Genomic DNA, 20,168 nt, shown 5'->3' on the forward strand with positions numbered 1-20,168 from the left:
AATATTTCAATTGCCGGTGGCAGCGCCGGTGCTGCTGGCGCTAAAGTCAGCGTTAACCGCAAGGCTGCGGCAGCGACGCCAACAGCAATGGCATCTACAGAGCCACTTGATGCCGCGGCGATGTTTATAAATGCTGATAATAATTATAAGCAGAAGAGCAACAACGTTGCGCGGCAGCTTTGTAAGAAATGAAGTAACTGCGGAAGCTTGCCTTGCGTCACGGTGTCATTTGCACTCCTGAAGTGTGTGTGTGTGTGTATTGATTTGATTCATTACCTTTGTCTCTGCTTTTGACGGTAGCGTTGTGAGGTATTACCTGAACTTGTGTCTTGTGTGATGTTGAATTGTTTGTCTAATGCAGAATGGTTTGTAAGCGGAGAGGCGAATGCTTTCTGGACTTATTTACATTTTTATGTTTTTATACCCTAAACAGGGCATATTACGGAAGAGGAAACATCAGAGAAACTTTAAAATATATATTTAAGTGATTAGCGTGCCAAGCTGAGTCGTTTTTGCTATGTCCGACTAACTGTCTGTCTGTGTATACCCAAAATAGTCCTTCAGTTTTTGAGATATCGCTTTGAAATTTTGCATACGTTCTTTTTTCTCCAAGGAGTTGCTCATTTGTCGGAATCGCCGTTATCGGGTCACTATAGCACATAGCTGCCATACAAATTGAATGATCAGAATCAAGTGCTTGTATGAAAAGCTTTTTTCATTTGACGAGATATCTTCATGAAATTTAGCAAGGGTTATTCTCTAAGGCAATAATACAATCTCCGAAGAAATTATTCAGATCGGGCAACTGTAGCATATAGCTGCCATACAAGGAAAATAATCGGAATCAAGTTCTCGTAAGGAATTTTTGTATTTGTGAAGGGTATTATAGCTTCTGTGAAACCAAAGCTACAAATTTTTCTTATTTTTGTTCAAAACATACTTCAAAAAAGTTTTTCTTCTTTAATTTGTCAAGTTAAAACTCAAAGTCTACTTATTATTAACTTTCTTATTACCTGCCATAATTTCGTAGAAAAGAACAACAAAGGAATACATAAACATACATATCTACATACGAGTATATACTTATACACTTTGGTATTTGCGCAGGACAAATTTTTCTATAATCTTTGAGGGGCGACATTCTGAAAGCTTTTCGATTAGTCAACAAGAATGCTTCTGTTGATATTGTCGGTTGAAGACAATACGAAAGATCAAGTGCTGAACCATTCCCACGACAGTCGGGTCTACACAACAGGAACAGACCCGGATTTTTTATCCAGCCAAGGACTGTCAACTCAGCAGAATTTTGCCGCTACAACAACAGCAACATAAAGTGCTGAACAAGCCTTTCTTCATTTAATATTTGTAGCGCAGAAGACAACTTGTTTTTTCTCTGTCACAACCAGCTGATATTGCTTCGAATACTTGTATCTAATTATTTTTCATTTCAAACATTCATTCAGTTGGTATCTAAAGTAACTTTTTAATATAGATGTAATCATTGTTTCCTTACTGAATTATAAAAACTGTCTACATAAAATATGTAGTTGTTTGCCTGAGCTGGTATTAGTGTACTTCTATTCGCGAAAAACCCAACTCGCTATGAGTTCTGTCCTTTTGTCAAAAAGTTATCTATCAACACAAGAAAATATGTGACTAACACAGTCAAGTGATATAGTCGCTTCTTACTCTAATCTAATTTGATTATACCAGTCTGTTGTATTTATACCAGTTGTTTGTTCGATTCGCAACTCTTCAAACTCTGCTGCTTTGAAGAAAGTTGTGTTTCCATAATCTCTATGAAGAGCTAGCGAGTTCATTTAGGGCTTAAACGTAGTTAAAATGCAAGTGATCGTTTCTACTGGGAATTTCAACAGTCTATATAAACATATGTATGTATGTTTGATTATGAGTTTTTATGTGTAAGATCTCGAAGGCGATTGTATCTCAAGCCTTTAACGAAAGAGGAAACTTTAAAACTTCTAAAAAACGGGAGAACAATTGTTTTTGAGAATTTTAAAAAATTATCTTAAATTACTTGAAAGCAAAGTTAACCGACAACGCCAGCATTGGGAAGTAAAATAAGAGTTCAGCTAAAGCGATATTTTCACTATTATGGCAACGGCATAAGAAACGGTAAGTTCTGCTTTGGTAACTAAATTGGAACCCTTAGTTATACAAATCGGGTCTTTTATTCATAGTTGATAGAATAGCTTTATCAAATAATTGTTCTTTCGATGACCATTTCTGCACCGATTTTATATTGGACTTAAATCTCGATTGCTACATTTTAAAGACTGGCTTTATTCTTTGTCACTTTTAGATGAGTGCCTTGGCTATTATATAGGCTATTTGTGTTGCTTACAGTAATTTAAAATATTCATCTCGCCCAAAAAATGGAATTAAAACGCCAACAGTTTCGCGCGATTATTTTTACAACTTTCGACGTGGATTAACTCAGCAACAGTGCATCCATGAACTTAATTAAATTTTTGTCGATGAAACTCCATCAAGGACCAGTGTTTATCGATGATATGATAAACTCAATCGAGGTCGTAGATCACTCCTAGACAAATTTCGTGAACTTCGTCCAAAATCAGTTGTTGTTCCGGAAACTATTGGTACTGTTGGCAAACTGATATTTCCAAGATCGTCATGTGAGCTATCATGCAATCGAGACAATTGTTTTGGGCATTAGTGGAACTAGCATACATTAAATTTTTCATGAACATTTGACTGCAAAAAATATTTGTTCACATTGGATCCCACACAATTTGTAAATCGCTCAAAAAAAGGCTCGTATCGATTAGTCGATAGTAAAGTTAACCAACCATAGGCGTGCTTCGAAACATGTCTATGACATCGTGATAAATGAGGAATAGTGGATTTACGCGTATGTGGCCGAAAGTAAACAGCAGTCAACTGTATGAGTGTTTCAAGATGAGCCGATTCCAACAAAAGTTGTTCGCGCACGAAGCACTGCCAAACAAATGGTTGCCTGGTTTTTGGAGAAACTAGAAACAGCCACACCGCTAGAACAATGGATAACAGTAAATTATGAGTGCTACACAATCATTTGTTTTCCAGTTGTCTTTCAAGATCGCCGAAAACGGATCACTTTTCACCACTACAATGAAAACTCTTACACATCGACTTACTCCAAAGCCTTTTGAGTACTCAAAACATCCATTTGATGAGTCATCCTTTTTATAGTCCTGCCATGGCACCGAACCACTTCTTTTCATTCCTATACGGAAAAAATAAACTATGAGGTCAAGGCACCTGAAGGCTGTTGTTACGGTCAGAACGCATGTTTTGGATTAACCTCAAACAGAGTGGCAAAAGTGCTTGGACAAACGGTTCAAACTCATGCATAATTGTATGGGTCTTAATGGAGAATATTTTGAAAAACAATAAAGCGATTTTCGATGATTATAATTTGTTTTTGTTCTAGAATTGCGAAATATAAAAGGCAACCTACGTATGTAGATGGTATACCGACTCAATTTTCTGAGATGAAAAATTGGTTGCGGCTGGAAGACCTTACGATTATTTTCTTTGGCTCTAATAGCTCTAGTTAAACACTTATGCACTTTTGGCAGCTGTTAAGGTCGATTTCAGGGCAATTTCAAAATCATTTAACAAGCTGATAACTTCTTTTAGGCAAAAAAGCAGATTTTTGATCCACCAAGATCAGGAATAACACAGTCATACAAAAGAGCTTTTAGTAGTTTTAAAAAACTTTTGACTTAAAATATAAATTCTTAAGTTTTAGTACCTAATTTCATGAACTAATTTTTTTCACACGCGGTCTGCATGCACAAAAATGTTTATGTCAATGCAAATAAATCTCTAGTTCTGATTGCTTCGTGCATGACTTCTGACAGCTTTCAGTATTTTACGAGTGTCCAATTTGTCGCTGTCGGCATAAAAATACAACGACCGGACAGTTTTACAATAAAAGAGGCAACCAAAATTGGAATGACAGAATAAAGTGAAACCGTTAACAAGGATAGACCGGCCGGCAAATGTCTGCGTTTACATTAATAGGCAAACAAATTTGGTAAAGTAAAAGCGCATGCGGATGGGCAAACGCGTCTGTCGATGAATATAGATGCACAGCTGTTCGAAAGTAAACGAGTGAGTCCAAAATAAATATTCGAAATTGTTTATTTGTGTTAAAGAGCAGCCGAACACAAACATATGTACATATATGGTGTTATAAACTAAGATATACATACATACGTGTTAGTATACAAAACAGCAAGTGGAAATTTGAGTATTTGCATGTCGAAGCAAATTTTATTTGTGTTCAATAAATATGTAACTGTATATGTGACATTGGTCGTTATATAGGCAATTTGACAGGTTTGGCAAAATACATACATACATATATCAAGCAAGCTGTTCGGTGGCCAGTGGTTTAGGTACTCCACTCTACTTCAGTTCACTTCATTTCGCTGCCTTTTCATGTTTTCGCTGTTCCTTTTATGTTGTTGCGACATTTGAGTGTTTGCGTATTTATTGAAACTAATTAATTGAAATTGTTGACGAAGCGCAAATAGAAATTTCAAATATACATAAATATATTAAATGTAAAGGTCATAATTGTCCCAAGGATGAGTTTAAATTTCTATGAAGTGAAGAAAGGAGATTTAAGATTAATTGTTTAATTCTAAAACTTTTATCTCTTGGTCAAAAAGTTTAGAGACAATTGATTTCCACGGCTTTCCTAAGAAGCTCAAAAATTTCTTGGAAATCTTTCCTTTGTTGAGTAACCAAAGCAGTTGAGAAGAGAGACATTTGTTGGAGGATGAGCATTAGTATTCATGGTTACTGCCATTATATTGCTCAAAGCGAGCATTTAGGATTATAATAAATAAAAGGGTAAGTTGAATTATTATTAAAATATGCATCATTTTTTTAACTAAAATGAGTTTAAATTTAACAATACTAGTATTTTAAAAAATCATATACTTTTCATTTAGAAGAATATGTTCTAAATTCAATAACTGAATCAATTATAATGGCAATATAAGCCCTAATTTTACATGATTTCTCTACACAAGCAAGTTGAGCAGGTGTCTTAGCAGCATACTGACACACTCGAGTGGACCAAGAAGCTGCTGAATGAAAGCGAAATTGACCGGGCGAGACTAGACGCGAGTGTATAAGAAACTCTTATTTTTGAATGCACTAAAAGCGCTGAGGTAGGTATATAGGAGTACTGCCTCTCTGTGCTCAATTAGTGCTGAATGCGCTACTTTCATGTAGGACTTTTTTAAATTTGCTGTCTCACTCTTTGCGCTCAAACCATTTCGTGCTCTTAATGAAACTACTTATATCCGTTAGGCTTTTTGTAGACAGTCATTCAACGTTTGGTACCTGATCGAAAGGTTTCAAGTATTCAGTGTCTGGTTTGTGTTAGATCTGAGCATTCACTGAGAAAATATAAAAAGGTTTCCTTATTCCCTACTAGCTTGCAGCTGCAGCAATTTTGTTATAGGGCAGACTCATTTTAGCGGATGTTCTCCAAAAAATTTCAGTGCCTCATTATAGTAGATGTAAGTCTATAAATACTATTCTGCGACTTAAGTAATAGTTCCTTCGTTATCTTGCAGTTAGTTACAGATTTTCATCTGCTAGGAGCAATTTGTTAAAAATGACTACAAAGTTCTCTTTTTATTCGTCCAAAGAGCCTCCTCCTCTGGCCAGCTCTGCTTTTCTGTTTCTGAAGGAGTTCTTGTGGCTGAGAATCCAAATTATGGACAAGCGAAGTTAACCGGCCAGTGAGCTTAAAGCCAGATAGCATAAGGGGGAAGCCTGCCTTGGTAAAAGACCGCGAACGGGATGCGTCTGCGCAAAACTTCAGCGAAATCGCTAAAGTCGCTGAAGTCAATAGAAAATGACGAGCTCGACCGCTGCAGAGAGGATCGTGCCATTTGCCAAGAAGAATGTTAGATCATCTTCGCTGTCTTTGCGCAGGTAGTCGGTGGGAATCCCAGGCCTCTTCCAAAGTGTAAGAGTGTCGGATGGCACCATGGTTTTCCCAAGCTAATCAGATATGCCGATGAACGTCTTGGACGGCTGTGCGTGGTGGAACGGGTCGAACATGAGGCGGGCTCTGAACTAGCGTTTTTGATGGAGAGTCTGAATGATGAGATTCCATGAAGACGGAGCCGATGAAGACCTCTCCCGTGAACCGTCGTAACGATATCTATGAATTGGGGACGAGGAGTCATAAGCTGTTGGCGATCATAGAGAACGAGAATCTGTTTGTTGGCCCTAAATGAATGAATAAATGAATATTGTCTAGCATCTTTTTTGAGACCGTGTAGCATTGTAACGCTTCATACCCAAAGCATTAACAAAAATGTCGTCATTTGATCCATAAGAGATGTTGAGATCCTCTCATATATCACTGATGTCAACTCGACGATTTTCAAGCACTGTTTCATTAACTTTTTCGATAGCATGAAGCAAGTTTTCGATGACTTCACGACCTTCCCAGACTACTCAAAACACTTCTGCCACATTTTCAACGATTTCATAGCCAGTGACTCCATTGGAAATACAAAATTGCAAGCAAACACCTTTATTCCATTTTTTCATCACCAGACAAACTGGAATCTCTGAAGAAATGGTTCAGATGGAATCACTAATATACCATAGCTGCCATGAAAAACTTTGAACAACTTTTTCAAAAAAAAAAAAAGTTATGTTGCCTGTTCGATGGGATTTCAAAGGAACCGTTTATTTTGAGCTTTTGTCCGACCATAACACTATTAATTATGAAGTAAATTGTGATCAGCTGGACAAATTGAGTGATGCACTCAAACAGAAGTGACCAGAATTGATGAATAGAAAAGGTGTAGTATTCCTCCAGGATAACCCGAAATCTCATACAAGTTTGGTGACTTGCCAAAAGCTTTTGCTTCGTGAATGGAATGTTCTACCACACTCATCATATTGTTTAGACTTGGCACCTTCGGATTATTACCTGTTCTGGTATCTGCAAAATTTTTGGATGGAAGAACTTTAACCTCAAATCGAAACTTCAAGAACCACTTGGACTAGTTTTTGTCCTAATTGGATCAACAATTTTATGAGAGTGGATTCTTTCTCTTGCTCGAAAAATGGCAAAAGGTATTGAACCAAAATGGAGAATATATAAAATGTTTTTAACAATAAAAAATCGTGTTTAAGTTACAATAACAACGATATCACTTGAACGAACCAATAGGTGGCATACAAACTGGAATCAGAATCAAGTGTTTATATATAGAAATGTTTTTTATTTGACGAGATGTCTTATTTAAATTTTACAAATTAATACAAAATTGACCGATCAAAATTCTTCTAAGGAATATTTTGTATTTGGTGCAATCGCAGTTTACGTTTTTTCTTGTTTCCCATCATATGCCTTTTCCAAAACTAAAATGCACAAATATTAAAAACTATTTTTTAATCGATTTTGAATCACTTATTACCTCATTAGACGCATTTTCTACATTTAATGTTCATTTCTTTTATATTTGTTGCATTGTTTGCGATTTATAGAGTCCAAATTCCAATTGCATCTGCTTGCAACGAAACATACTTTTCCATTTTTCGAAGATTTTAATATTCTTTTCTTTTGCGAGTATGCGCTGCCGTCCGCATGCAAATGCCCGATATGCATTGCTTCATGCGAAGCATTATGTAAATGGGAATATTCAGCAGCATGCGTTTGCTTGAACCGCCCAAGAATAGCCGCGAAACGCGTGAGCATACGCAAACAATAATATTTATTGTGCAAGCAATGCATTGGAATTCTGCAGTGAATAATAATTTTTAAAGTAATTTCGCTTTCTTTTATTGCAAGTAATTCATTTAAGGAATGCGAAATGCAATTATTGGCAATTTTAGACACAAACCGACGAAGTGAAGGCTGAAGGCGGTGGAAAAGTATTTATTATGAATTTAAAAAATGCAGGCATCTTTTTGAGCGGCGGCAGAATGGAACCGCTGGGTTTGCAAAGAATAACTTTGAGTAGGCGTTGAGCGCTTGCGCGTACTTCATGCACTCGCTTCAAGCAATTATCAGTAGGCATGCAATTTCAGCTTCCGCAATTACACGACGGCCGGTAGGTAGCAGGCAATGCATCATTTATTAATTTGTATGCATGCAGTGTAAATACAAAGTGACGAAAAAAGACAGTCGTTTATTTAATTCTCCACTTTTTTTGGAAAATACCTTGATATTATCTCAAACTTTGATGATCCCAAAAGTGCTGAGGTTCAGTCGAATACCAGGTGGGCTTTTAGTTTGAGATTTTTCACGTGATTGCTTACCGCGGCTGAAGCGTGTGGCAATCAATCAATGGATCAAGTGTTTAAGTATCATCAAATATTGTAGAGCAATAGAGTTTAATTCATCTTTTTCCGTTCCCATTTTGAACCCAAAATTACATAATTATTAATAAATTTAATTAAATAAAATTTTTCGAAAATACACTTTATTTCATTCCAGCATTGTAATACACCACTATGAGCAAAAAATAGTAAGACTTTTTAATTTAAATTAATTTTTTTCTATTTATGAATTGTTGTGACTTTTAACATAGAACGATAGAAAGTAGCCTATGGCCGCCCCGAGGTTCCAAGCTACTTCATCGCCAATTTTCAGCTAAATTGGTTTATCCGTTCTTGAGTTATAAATATAGACATAAATTGCGAAATCGAGCGTGATTTTGCCGCCGTTAGGATCTTCTGCAGGACTAAAGGAATACATGTGCAAATTTTCACTTCTTTCCGTGCTGTGGTTCGGGCGTTATCCGCGGACATACAAAAAGGCGTTTAATTTTTATACATAAAATTGACCATTTTATTAAATTGAATTTCTCATCAAGTTTTGTAGTGTAAGTTTTGAAGTAGGTAAAAGCCCTCTTCAAAAACATCTTTTTTCAACATTTTTTCTCATATAAAACATGAAATATTTTATTACAATTTTTTATTGTTACAAACATATACTATTAACAAAGAATTTATGAAATTAAAAAAAATATATTTTAAACTCGGCCATTGGAACGCCATTTCCGGTGAGCCCTCGGAAAATACACTCGCGTTGGCAGGATAACTCCTTGCCGCATCATTTAAAGTGAAAAAATACATGTTTTAGTTAAAATCTTAACTTGGAAGAAGGAAAAAAATGAAATATGGATTTTTGGCAGACATTTTTACAAAAAAAATAAAATTCCGAAACATTTTTTTCAAGTAGTTGTAACCTAAAAAAAATTCTTTGTCCACGTCTTTAAGAATTGTATCTCAAAGACCTGCGTAAGATGATGATCATGAAGATCGGTTGATTAGTTCTCGAGAAACACAGTTTCCAGAAAAACGCGTTAAAAAACGGCGCCCTTAGCGCCAGCTAGCCTCGAGCACACAAGTTCTCAAGGCTGTATCTCCGAAACTCTTCTACTCGGATCAACTAGAAATTTAGGACCATATTCTAGAAATGTTGTCGAATTTAATAAGACAATAAAAAATTTGACGTAAAATTATTATTTTTAAGCCATCTTAATACCCAAAAGTAACAACCTTAAAACGCTAAAATTTCTTAAGTTTGGCACCCATTTGACGAATTTTTTAATAAAATCTTTAACTAAATTTGGTATTTTTTTCGGAAATAACTATTAATCTTCTTTGTTCTACCACCCATATAGTAGTATTACATTATTTTATAATTTTGTTTATCTAAAACTTGCAAACAAGTGGCAACCCTATTAGAAACTTTTTTTAACCGCCAGCTTTCAGCTGTTAAGTTTGATACTTTTATTTTAGTACAAATTTATCCAAACATATTTTTTGTCCCCAAAAATGTTTGCTTGCAATTGTAAATCGATTTGAGTTTTTTCTGGAATGAACAGTGCACATACTTATTATTTAAAAACATTGAAATGGGTGCGTCAGTTTCGCAGGCGCAGTGAGTCGGCGCTATTCGTATGCAAATAAGTATGCGTGTAATGGTTTTCTGGAAGCACATCAAAATCAATCTTAATTTTTTTATGCAGCTAAAATCGCATTTTTTATTTACATATCTGCAGGAAACATTTTGGGTCCCATGGCGTATGCGTAATTTCAAATTCCGCACATCAAGCATAATGTTGCTCATACGCACAGGTTTCATTATATGTTAATGCATATGCCTATGAATAAAGGTGTATGTGTGTGAATATACAATTACTGGAGGTAATTTGTTTTCTTAAAGACTCAAAAGAGCACTTTTAGAATTATTTTTGTATAAATTTTGCTCAATTTACCATAAATTAAGGCTTCGGTCACATATAAAATACGCTTAATCTGTAATATACAAATTAACAATGTTTTTTTTGGCATAAATCGTTCTTTTTTGTTAACAATGTAATCAAAAATTAATCTTTGTATGTTTTAAAGCTGGTTGTGCTAACCAGAGGAATTAGTTGCTAAGCCTGTATGAAATATTTGAGCCAAGGCACTGCTTGCGGTCAGTTTAGTATAATGATCCTTCGTATTATTTATATCGTAAAAATTCTATCTAAAGGCTTCTGAGTGTCTGTATATTGCATTCTTATGGTGACACATATTTTTTTCGCAAATAAAAACGCAATGAAAGTAAATTGCTGTCTAGACGATAGTAGATTGGCGTCTTATGACCTTCATTGCCTAAAATTTTCACACTTTTCGCCACGAACTAACCGTTTTAATTGTTTGTTTGAGTTTTTGCAAATAGGCCAAGTCTATTATTTATGTTTAGTAAATGAGGACACGGTAATTGTTAACGTCAATTGATAAATATGAAGTGAGATATATACATACATATATATATGCTTAATTTCAATATATCGCTAAATGGCCAACTTAATTAAATTGAAAAAGTACCTTAAAGAAGTAAAGAGTCACGGCGGCTCTTTTTCGTGCTGTCAAAAGCAGCTTTGAAATCGACGAAGGCGTGGTATGTGTCGATCCCCTTTTTACGGGTCATTTCCAAGTTTTGGCGCATGGTGAATATCTGATGAGGTCCTATCAGTTTGTTGACAGTGGGATTTAATTTTTCACACAGTACGCTCGATAGAACCTTATGTGTGGTGTTGAGTAGGCTTATCCCACGGTAGTTGGCGCAGATTGTGGGGTCTCCATTTTTGTGGATTTGGCAGAGCACCCTTAAATTTCAATCGTCGGGCATGCTTTCGGCCGATCATATTCTACAAAGAAACTAATGCATGCTCTTTATCAGTTCTTCGCCGCCGTCTTTAAATAGCTCTGCCGGAAATCCAGTTTTTTTTTTGACATTTTTGACACGGTGCGTTATGTTGATGAAACAGCTCTTTTTTCTTCTTCAAAAGAATCCGTTTTTCGGCGATTTCGTCCTTCCAATAACGAATTGTAATAGTCGCTGTTAATGGTTTTTCCCTTTGATGACAGCCGATGAATATTTTACTATGAGCATCCCCAAACACTGATGCCATAATTTTGCCAGCCGACTTTTGTGTCTTTCCACGCTTTGCGGACGGTTCATCACGTGCAGTCCGCTCGGCTGACTGTTAATTGAACTTCGGTGTGAAATTATGCAGTCAAGTTTCATATAATGTCACATATCGACGCAAAAATTCGGTCTTATTACAATGGAACAGCTTCTAATACTCCTCGGAATTATCAGTTCGATCTGATCGATTTTTGAAGGATTGTGTGATCGGCACCCACTTTGCAAATAGCTTTCCCACAGCTAAATATTTATTCACAACACATCAAATAGATTCCTTTGGTATCCCTTTGATATCTTCAAAGTATTTATTTTGTGGACTTTTTTGATGTTTTCGTTGATAACAACCTTTTTAAGGCGTCCACTGCCTTCATCGTCCTCGGAGCACATTTTGATTTGTTCAAACTTAGCAAACTACTTTTCAACGGTTGGTTTCGCTGGTGCAGAGCCTAAATAATAATAGTAATAATAATACCAACTTTCATTAAGATAACTCAATTTTTTATTTAAGTTATCGCTTGCACAAATGAACGGAGGGACAGGAAAACACAGAAACTTTAAATTTAATGAGGAATGCTTATTACCATTCGAAAGAACAGTCTTTGTCATTTATTTTTTGAAGATTATCTCTTTGTCGGCCACGGCTGTGTCTCAGATGGTCCATCCGTTGAGTCCAATTTTCGTGACTCGTTCTAGCATTTCTACTGATAACTGGCGAATGAGACGCGTGATGCTTTGCTCCAAAGCTTCAATCGAAGCGGGATTGTCGGGAGAGACTTTAGACTTTTCATATCCCCACATAAATCCATTGATTTGATGCGATGTGTCGGAAGTAGTACCGTTTGGATTTTGCTTGTTTACATACCCAACAAAATTGGACTCGAAAACGTCGGATCTTCTTAGAACTTTTTAAGAGCCCATAGAGCGAGCGATGTCGCTTGGGGAGGTCGATCGACTTCAGTTCTTGCGCAAGCTGTATTTTGTACGCTTTCAATTTAAGAACTCGACATAAAATGTGCCAAGTCGTTCCATCCTCAGTCCGAGTTGCTGGGAACGGCGCCGAATCAACTCTCCATGGTCTTCGTGTATACTCTCAGCTATGGCTGCTATATTTTCTTCTCTGGGGGTAGAACTTGGTCTATTCGGTTGAATATTATCCTATAATGAATGCTGGGGCTCAAGATGGGTTATGGTGTCGCGAATAGTACGCTCCGTAGGCCGATTATGTTGACCATAATTTTCGTAATAAACTTCTTGGTGGGAAAATAGTATGTAAATTGCAACTCGATACCCCAAAACTGTGTTTCATAATTAACAGAATAGTCACGCTCCTGTTAAATATATATAAATATTCAAATACATATAGTACACTGCCATTAAAACTTCATATTAAATAGTAAACTTAAGTTGTGAGCATAAATTCGTCAAAGCATATAATTGCTTTCATTATGCGACGAGTATTTATTTAATTAGAATGGAAGTAAACACCATCTAAATTTCAACTTCAGCCCAATTTTGCGACAAATTTATCTCCCCAATGACTTACATAACACAAATCCAGACTAATGGGTAAGACTGCAACCTATTTATATTTAGCTACATTCTATGCTCATGCCCATATAAGTACATGATTCATTAGGTATTTTCACTTGACCTTCAAAAGTGCGAAGGCGGCCAATGACAGCAGCCATTTGACTTTCCCATTGTACGATTGCGGTAAGGAACAGTTAACTGTCATGCTTATTTACTTTTGCTGTCATTTAATTTGAACCCAAACTTTTCATGGAACTACTTCAATTTGCCATTATTCAACGCATGTTTCTGGATTTTTTTACCCTTACTTTGGTACATCATTCCTTCTCGAATTTCCCTTTACATGCCAAAAATAAATTGCTAGCTTTCGTTTATTTATTTGCAAGCACTTCACAGAGACACCTTACAAAAGCACACAATTTTCCGCTATAATATGATTTCCTTGAAGTATATATACATAAGTATGTATATATATAGATTTGTATAAGAGGAAATAACTATTTAACAAACTATGCTTTGCGCAGCTGTCGAGTTCATTAACCTATTTGGGTTGGTTATTAGGGTTGCGCTCTTATTACCCAAGTGAGAAACGATTAGAAAGGTGATTGAGGTTATAATTCGAAAATCTCATTAAGGCTGCATGGAAGATGAATCTTTTATTGGCAAAACTTTTGATGTGTGTTATTAAAATTGGAAAATTATTTTATTCTACGGCAAGCTGTTGGATCAGAATATTATTTTTTAGGGCACTTAGGGGTTTCGTATAGCTCGAAGGAAGTGAATTTATAATAACTAATACCTTGGTTTTTGTCTACTTGAATTTGTGTAAATATAACTAGCAGCTATGTATGTGGTTATGTACTGTATAAAAGTACATACATACAGATATAAATGAGTATAAACCAATCTATTTATTTGGCAACGTTATTACTAATGTCAAACTGCCTTCGTGCCCTATATTGTGCAATTTAATAAAAGGGTAATTAATTTCGCTATACTAAATAGGGAATGAAGGAAGAAAAGTTCGTGTAAGCATAAGCGGCTTTGATCTGTTGAAATTGCATTGCGAGAATATCAAATTAATTTTGCTTGCCTTTTAGCGGCAAACTTAATTTTTAATTGAAGGGATTTTGTTGTGCTTACATTCACATAAGCGAGTTAATTATTTGCAAAAGTTCAAAAAAGTAAACAAATTATTTCAAGTTACACATATGTATGTAGGTAAAAATTGTAGTAAAATTAGAGAAATATATGTTATTAATAAGATTATATTAAAATTATGGCACTATGACAAAGAAAAAAAAGAAAGTAGTTTGTAAAACTAAGAAAAGTGAAATTAATCTATGAATAAACCTTGTAGGAAAATTTAAGCTAAACGATGACATAAATATACATTGCTGTAGGGTACTTAAGGGGTTACGTCAGTCTTATATCTAAAAAAAAAACTTTTTGCCTTAAGGTACACTCTTTCTTCTACTTCTTGATTGGCGTAAGCAAATCTTAGGCGGCTACAGCGCGCCCGTCTCTCTTCCTTCTCGCTGCTTGACGCCAATTGGAGATTCCAAGAGAAACCAGGTCCTTATCCACCTTTCTAATGGAGTAGAGGTCTTAGTCTGCTTCCCAAGGCGAGTACTGAGTCGAATACTTTCAGAGCTGAAGTGTTTTCGTCCATTCGGACTACACGACTCAGCCAACGAACCTAGCGTTCGAGGCTGACATTGTTTCTGGTTCCAAGATAGACCAAATTATCTACGATTTCGAAGTTATGACTGTCAAAACTGACGTGGGAGCCAAGTCACGAATGCGATGACTCTTTGTTTGATGTCAGGAGATATTTCTTCTCGCCGTCGTTCACTACCAGACCCATATGCTTTGCTTCCTTATCCAGTCTTTTGAAAGCAGAACTAACGGCGCGTTTGTTGAGGCCAATGATATCGATATCATCAGCGTACGCCAGCAGCTGTACACTCTTATAGAAGATGGTACCTTCCTTTTTAGTTCCGCAATTCGAATTATTTTCTCCAAGAGCAGTTTGAAGAAGTCGCATGATAGGTAGTCGCCTTGTCTGAAACCTCGTTTGGTATTGAACGGATCGGAAAGGTCTTTCCCGATCATGACGGAGCTTTTGGTATTGCTCAAAGTAATAGTTTTGCGGGGATATCAAATTCAGGCATCGCGGCATAAACGCAGCTCCTTTTCGTGCTGTCAAAAACAGCTTTGAAATTTACGAAGAGGTGGTGTGTGTCGATTCTCTTTTAACGGGTATTTTCCAAGATTTGGCGCATGGTGAATATCTGATCAATGCTCGATAGAACCTTATATGCGCTGTTCTGGAGGCTTATCCCACGGTAGTTGCAGCAGATTGTAGGGTCTCCCTGTTTATGAATTGGGCAGAGCACACTTAAATTCCAATCATTGGGCATGCTTTGTCCAACCATATTCTACAAATAAGCTGACGCATGCTTCTTACCAGTTCTTAGCCACCGCGTTTGAATAGCTCAGTCGGCAATCCATCGGATATATCAAAATCGATCACCGCTAACTACTGGAGCCATCTATTGACAAACATATATTTAATTAAACCTGAAAGAAAAAATGTAATGCCTTCCACCCTGAACAAATGGTCAAAGTTAGGCTTTTTCATTGAGCTCTAAACCGGCCTAACCCTTAATTGAACCTCTTACGTCACACTCGTCATCCTGACACGATTTTTCATTTACATATTATAATATTTCATGTCAATACAAGCCCTTACCCTAACAGCTTTCTAATTAAATGGATTTTTTCTCTTTGCTATCGAGTAAGAGTATTTTGCGGTTTCGTTTGTTGTTGTGCTTACGTAAAATGTTAATAACAGCTGTCAGAAATGTGTTGACATTTAATTGTTCAACCAGATTTACATTTCTCCACACGCAATTTTAAATCAATCGTCGAAGTGCCGGTAGTTGTGCTGAATTCGAAATTAATGTGCTGTGAGCTCACTGTGTGAAAACATTTACAGATAAACTGTAAGCTGAGCAAATAACTTAGATATTTATGTACATGTGTATGCCGGTATGTTACATGTAACAGTAAACAAAAGTGGAGTAAGAATTTCATGTACAGAGACTGCGCATATGCGCCGTGTAAAGCACACGTGATCGAGACAACTATTGATTGAGATATGTGTAGGGTACTTTTTTAGAGCTATCGAACTTAATAGAAGTAAAGCTATCAAAGTAGTGGTCAAAATTAACATATCTGTTTGAGATTTCTGTTCCGTATAACGATATGTTCAGATCCGACTTTTTCGAGCTAAATTTTGTTCAGCCATGAGGCCAATTTTTGGGTAATTGTGTATGCAAACAAGCAAAATTGCCGCATTTGGGATGAAGAACAACCTGAACAGATTGAAGAGCTGCCATTTCATCCTCAAATAACAACGGTTTGGTGTAGTTTGTAGGCCGGTGGAATCATATTTCCTCAAAAATTATACTGGTGAGAACGCAACCGTCACTTTTGACCGTTATAGCGCCATGATAACCTACTATTTGTTACCCAAAATTGAAGCTCCAAATCTCGGCGACATTTGGTTTCAATATGACGCCTCCACTTCTCACACATCGCATCAATGAATGGATTTATTAAGAGAACACTTAGGTGAGCAGACAATTTGGCTTGGGCCAGTCGATTGGCCACCAAGATCGTGTGATATCACATCGTTTTTCCTATGGGGATTTGCAAAGTCTAAAGTCTATGCGGGCAATCCCGCTTCCATTACTTCCATTCAGGCCTTGGAGCAAAACATAAATGCTCAAACGAGTCATCGAAAATTGGACTCCATGGATAGACCATCTAAGACGTAGCCGCGGCCAACATTTGAAAGAGATAATCTCCAAAAAATAAATGCCAAAGAATGTTCTGAATGATAATAAACAATCTCCAATAAATTTGAAGTTTCTGTGCTGTTCTTTAAAAACGTAGGAAACCTCGAAATAGAAGAATTGTTGTCAATTTAGCACAGGGATACATCAAGAAAATAGAGTTTGTTGATAAAGTACTTGCAAATGACACTGACCTGATTTGATCCTATTTTTTGACGCTATGTTAGCAAAATTGGACCGACTTGTTTTCGTAAGATGCATTTGAAGATGCCGAATGCCTAAAGTTAACCTGAATCACTAAAGCTATAACAATTTTCAAACCAATGACACCAAACAATTTAACGTTTCAGTAATTTTTAAGTGTCCTCATTTGAAATAAATGTTATATAACTCTAAAACGGACACCCTTTACCCGCATTTATAACGACTGGGTGGCCTGCCAAAGATAAGTGGAACATAGAGACAATATTTGGAATTAATTTTAAGGCTATTGACATGCTGAAATGAAACAAAGAACAAACTATTCGATAGTAAATCGATATATATGCATCCACATATACTCAAGGAACTTATTTTAGTTGGCATTTTTATACTCTCGCAACAATGTTGCTAAAAGAGAGTATTATAGTTTTGTTCACATAACGGTTGTTTGTAAGTCCTAAAACTAAAAGAGTCAGATATAGGGTTATATATACCAAAGTGATCAGGGCGACGAGTAGAGTCGAAATCCAGATGTCTGTCTGTCCGTCCGTCCATGCCAGCTGTAACTTGGGTAAAAATTGAGATATCATGATGAAACTTGGTACACGTATTTCTTGGTCGTAAAAAGGTTAAGTTCGAAGATGGGCAAAATCGGCCCACTGCCACGCCCACAAAATGGCGGAAACCGAAAACCTATAAAGTGTCTTAACTAAGCCATAAATAAAGATAATAAAGTGAAATTTGGCACAAGGGATCGCATTAGGGAGGGGCATATTTGGACGTAATTTTTTTGGAAAAGTGGGCATGGCCCCGCCCCCTACTAAGTTTTTTGTACGTATCTCGGAAACTACTATAGCTATGTCAACAAAACTCTACAGAGTCGTTTTCTTCAGGCATTTCCATATACAGTTCAAAAATGGAAGAAATCAGATAATAACCACGCCCACCTCCCATACAAAGGTTATGTTGAAAATCACTAAAAGTGCGTTAACGGACTAACAAAAAACGTCAGAAACACTAAATTTTACGGAAGAAATTGCAGAAAAATTGAAAATGGGCGTGGCCTCGCCCACTTATGAACCAAAAACCATATCTCAGGAACTACTCTACCGATTTCAATGAAATTCGGTATATAATATTTTCTTAACACCTTGATGACATGTACGAAATATGGGTGAAATCGGTTCACAACCACGCCTTCTTTCAATATAACGCTATTTTGAATTCCATCTGATGCCTTCTCTGTATAATATATAGTACATTAGGAACCAACGATGATAGCGGAATAAAACTTTACAAAAATACGGTATTTGAAAAATATGTAAATGACGTATAATGATATCTCGATTATCACTATATAATGCGAGAGTATAAAATGTTTGGTGACACCCGAACTTAGCCCTTCCTTACTTGTCTTATTAATGTTTGCACAAAAGACAGCCACATTAAAAAAAAAAATATCTGTGCCACTTCAGCCGATTGAAATTCAGCAAAGAGGCTTGCATACGAGCAATTGTTGTCTAAATTCCAATATTATTTGAAAAATTTCTATATTAATTATACGTATATATATTTTATGTAGTTGAAATTATTTTAAAGACATACATACATACATACTATAGTACGCACGACCGATTTATAAATATTTATGAAATAAAAATTAACTATCGAAAATAATATATAATGGTCAATAAAAACGCCACTGTCATACGAAATTGTTTTGGTAGTTCAGGTACAATTTCAATTCATTTTGAACACGTACCTGATGCTCGAGAGTGTGGCTTACTGAGCGTGCGCAGCAACAATATTTTTATATTATATTATCGATAGCATTTAATGAATTAAAAAAAAACCTCAATTCAAACACAAACGAAAATTGTTCGTTTAGAGCCTTATCACACACGGCAACTTTTGTTGCGGCAACTCTTAGTTTATAGGCGAGGGGGCGACGAGGAGAGGAGAATCGCGCCGAGTTTCCAGTGTTCAGCAACTCGCTTTGTGTTCTTATTCGTAACAGTGAAATGTATAGAGGAAGCCATACAAATTGATTCAGACGATAGTAAAAAGGGTGATATATGTTTGTTTTAATAAATAAAATGTATTTCTTAATTGACAGAGCTAATTAATATATGTGATAGAGTGGCCCAAATACCTATAAGGAAAAAGAAACGACAATGGGTTAAAGTAAAGAGTAGACAATGGGTTAAAGTAAAGTGAAAGGGAATGAGAAAAAAACTCGAGCAGAGTTGCGCAACACAAGTTGCTCGTATGAAGGTAATGGGCGACAGCAAAAGAGAATCGCCCGAGAATTAGCAACTAAAGTTGCCGCATGTAATCGCAAACTTACTGACCAGTATACCTTGTATATTACAACCCGATGTAGGGGATATATCGAGTACATGAGCAATCGATAAACTCTTCATTAATTTAATCAAGTTTAAGGTTTTTATGAAATAAACATAACATGCTGACCTATTGTGTTATGTTATTAAGCTTGTTGTGATAATTTATATAGTAAAGAGTCAAAATTAGAACTGAAACCAATTTTTTTTCGGTATTTGGGACTAGAGAAACATAAGCTCCAATTATAACAAGTTTTTCTACCAAAGTACAGTACATTATTGTTAACATCTTCATACTCGTTAATTGTGAGCCTAGGGAAGATATTTCGCCCTTTTTGATCAGAGTAGTCATAGGGCACAATAAAAATTTTTCCTTGAATTCATTTAACTATCTTTGTTGTTCTTTGAGTTTTCTATTCTAAAGACAAAATCAAATAGCTAAAAGTCCATAATTCATGCTACATCAATAATATATATGTATAATATGAATCATATTTAGTTGAAATTAGTCGACAGACAGACGTACGGTAATTAATTAGTCTCGCTATTCTGAAGATTTTGTAATATATAAACTTATATCATCCCCAATATTTCTATATATGTACATTCTATACCATTATAATACTAGTCTCAGCGCTAAGGAAATTTCTGTCACGAAAAGGGTCTCTTCAAATCTTACCCAACAATTATGCGACTCCAAAAATATCCATCTTTATACCATTTACGAAG

This window comes from Bactrocera neohumeralis, chromosome 6, assembly GCF_024586455.1.
Source record: "Bactrocera neohumeralis isolate Rockhampton chromosome 6, APGP_CSIRO_Bneo_wtdbg2-racon-allhic-juicebox.fasta_v2, whole genome shotgun sequence".
NCBI lineage: Eukaryota > Metazoa > Arthropoda > Insecta > Diptera > Tephritidae > Bactrocera > Bactrocera neohumeralis.